This window comes from Crocodylus porosus, unplaced genomic scaffold (genome assembly GCF_001723895.1).
Source record: "Crocodylus porosus isolate Cpor-Errol unplaced genomic scaffold, CroPor_comp1, whole genome shotgun sequence".
In the NCBI taxonomy this organism is placed as follows: Eukaryota; Metazoa; Chordata; order Crocodylia; family Crocodylidae; genus Crocodylus; species Crocodylus porosus.
In genome coordinates, this window is record NW_017728947.1 from 80,402,882 (window position 1) to 80,406,779 (window position 3,898).

Here is a 3,898-nt window from a genome sequence, read left to right on the forward strand (position 1 = left end):
CCTTTTTTGAAGATGGGAACCACGTTGGCCCTCTTCCAGTCCTCTGGCACCACACCAGAGCACCACGAGTGTTCGTAAAGCCATGCCAGGGGTCCCACAATGACCTCAGCTAATTCCTTCAGCACTCTGGGGTGGAGATCGTCCGGACCAGCTGATTTAAATATCAGAAGTTCCCTGACTAGATCCTCACTGACCCTTGGCCTAGGTGCGCCTCCCCTGGGGCCTGAGGGAGGCCCAGTGGGGAGGCTGATCCAGTCCCTGCTGAGGAAGATGGAGACAAAGAAGTTGTTAAATAGGTTAGCTTTGCCATCTGGTGTGATGACCAGATTTTCTAGCAGGTCTTGCAGGGGCCCCACATTACCTGGTACATTCTTTTTCCCCCCTATGTATTTAAAGAAGGACTTCTTGTTGTCCTTGCTCTGGGAAGCTAGTCCCAGTTCCATCTCTGCTTTGGCTTTCCTGACCACCCCCCTGCAGCCCTGAGCTTCTGCAGTATAGTCCTCCCTGGTGATGGCCCCTCCCTTCCATTGGGTGTACATTCCCAGATGCTTTTGGTGATACATAGGGGCTTTTGGTGATACATAGGGGCTTTTGCGCCCTCCTGCCCCTTTTGATCCGTGTTGGGATTCCCTCCCTTTAGGCTTGGAGGATCGTCTCCTTAAGGAGTGACCACTCTTCTTGGACACCCAACTCCCCTCCCCTTCAGGACCTCAGTGACTCCCCGAATATTCTCCCTAGCTCATTGAAGTCCACCCTCCTGAAATTTAGGGCTGCTACCTTGCTACAGGCCTTTGCCACCTTGCGCTGAATGGTGAATTCCGGCAGGCGATGATCGCTGTCACACAAGTGGTCAAGCACCCGCAGCCCCCTCACCAGGTCGTTGCCTGTGGCCAGCACCAGGTCCAACAGGGCGTCTCCCCTGGTGGGGCTGTGTACCTCCCGGGTTAGATGGAGGGCCTGCATTTTGGCTAGGAACCTGAGTGGTCAGACCTGGCTGACTGCTCTTCTCAGCAGATGTCTGGAATGATGACTATGTCTTTTGACCTAACTACCTAATTCCCAGTCTAGCTCTTCCCCTTGGTTGGGTGGTCTGTAGTAGACCCCCACCATTAAGTCTCTTTCCCCTCGACTGCCTTGTATTCTAACCCAAAGCACTTCAGAGTGCCCCTCCTCTGACCCTGGGCTACTTGATGAGGATGTGTATTCCTCCTTAATGTAGAGTGCCACGCCCCCACCTTTCCTCCCTGTCCTGTCCCTCCTGTACAACCTATAGCCCTTGATATTCACCACCCAGTTGTGCATTGGGTCCCACCACGTTTCTGTGAGCCCCACTATGTCTGGGATGGTGTCAGCTAGCAGGAGGGTAAGCTCAACACATGTTGATCAATATGTCACTCATTTTCAAGTAAGTCTGATTTTTGGATGGTGGGTTTAAAGGGAAATTTGCTTCACTTTCTTCTGGAGACTAAATCTGTCCAAACCTGATGGGTTCTGATCCCTGGCTTAAATAATTTGCTTTAGTAGCTGGAAAAACTCAAAATTCTAGTACAGTCTAAAATTAAGCATTTGCCCCCACAATTCTTTATTGGCCCTATTTTTGGCCTCTGTCTGGTTATCTGTATATGCTTAATAATCTAAGTAAATTTAATCACAGTTAGTTGTTACACAGTAACACACGTGTAGATGTGACCCGGGAGCAAATTTTCTCCCAGGTCTGCTCAGCTACTAGGGAGTTGCCCTGAGGCCAACCCCAGAGCTGCAGCCTAGGAGCTTCTCCAGCTTCAGGGCTGGGCTGCCTGTATGTCATCCCTTGCCTGAAGGCAGTAAAAGCATGGAGACATTTTGTGCCCTGGGGCACACAGCACATGCAGCCTGCGGGCACTGCAGGCCCTGTGTGTCCCCCTGGGCAGGCCACAGCCCTGCTATGCCTGCCTGCCAACACCCCAGCACTGCTACCTGCCTTACAGCTGACAGGGTAGTACAATTAGGGCCACCTGTGTGCTGAAGGGTGCTCCAGGCTGCTGTCACCTTACCAGCCCTGTCAGCCCTGTAGGGCTGCTTTCTGGCAGCAGGGCCAGCACCACTTGCCTGCAGTATGCCTCCAGCAGCCTGCCCTGCACCTGCAGGTGCTGTGGGGCATAGCCCCTGCTGTGCAGTTGACTGTCCCACAGTGTGCCCCTGTGCTGAGCACTGCTGGCAGCTGCCCTGCTCCGGCAACACTGGGACAACCCTGCAGGGGCCCAGAAAGATGGCACAGGGCCCAGCAAGGCTTCATCCTTCCTGTCCAGACCAGGGATCACATGCATGCACATGCCTGTGCCCTCCACCCAGGGCCCCAACTGGAGCCAGGTGGAGACTAGCTACCTCATGGCATTCCGGGGTGAGGCAGAGGTGCTGCTCCCATTTGAGTGGGACAGGTGCTCCAACGCCCAGATTTCTGAGGCCCTGTTGGGAGGGATGTGGGAGCAAGGTCATCACCAGCTAGCACAGGAGTGCTGCATAAAGGTCAAGGCTTTGCAGGCAAAACAGGTTACCATGACAAACCACAACTGTTGGTCCAGCCATGCCTGCCAAACCATGTTCTTTATGCGGCAGCTGACCAATATTTTGATGCCTCAGGACCCAGGCCACAACTGTGCGGTTGATACCAGCACAGGAAGCCTGCCCAAGCCCCCACTCCACCCTGACACCTCTCGTGACATGTCACTAGAGAAGGGCCCCTTGAGCCTCCAGCACCTCATCCTGCCCTGCTCCCCAGCTGCAGCCTCCACCAGCAGCTTGGGGAGCCCTGGCCAGCGCCTGCTTCACCAGTTGTGCAGCCTCAGAGCCAGCCATGAGGAATGGCCAGCCATGATGCTGCTGGCCACCAGCAGCACCGACTCCTCCCTAGGGGGTGGGAGTCCCCCAGCCAGGTGCCTACACACTGTGCCCCATGGGCCAGGGACACCAGGCACAGCTGCACGCCTTCACCAGCTGGGGGGTCCACACTGAGCCACCAGCCATGCCAGCCCCAGACAAGTGGTAAGCCCTGCACTGGGGGAAGGCTGTCCCTACCCAAGCTCCTGCCCCCAAATCCAGCCCCTGCTTCTGCCCCATCCCCCACTTCCCTGCCTGGCCTACCTACACCTGGCCCCTGGTTCCCCCCTACAGGACACAAAGAGGTGGGACAGTAAAAAAATGTATTGAGCAACCCGTGCCCCCCACAGTTGGGCAAGCACAGATGTATCACACCCTGAGGAACTCATCAATGCTGGGGGCAAGTTTTTCTCAGCAGTGAGGGGCAGAGATGTGTAGCGCTGACACAGGTAGCCCTCCAGGCAGTGGCAGAGGTTGTGGGGCAGCCTGGGCTTGCCCCTGTGCCATCATAGCTCAGGGTCCCAAACCAGGAGTGCAGGTGCACCCAAGGCACCATGAGGATCAGCAGTAGCAGGGTGTAGTGGATCAGGCCTCCCTTGGCCCACTCAAACAGATCATCATGCACCGCCCAGGCCATATGCAGCAGGGGCACGCTTGGGGCACAGTGGCAGCATGGTGGGGAGCTGGCCCTGGGGCACTTCCCCAGACAGGCCCCTAGAGAGGAGTGGGGGCATGGCCAGCTCCTCATCCCAGTTGTCTGGGAATCCCAGGCCTCCCCCAGCCTGGGTACCATGGGCTATGTGACAGCGCAGCACAGTGGTTGGCTTGCAGGGGGAGGAGAGGGAGTGGGATCTGGACCCATGGCAGCAGGTATTGCCAGGAGCCTGGCCTGTCCCAGCCTGGGAACCGGGGCAGGGGAGGCAGGCTGCTTGCAGCCAGCACCCAATACCCAGTGGCCTGCCAGCTCTAGGGGAGCACATGGGAACAGGGGGGTTGGCTGGTGGCTGCCTAGGCCCAGGCCTGCCCAGCCCAACTTACCATC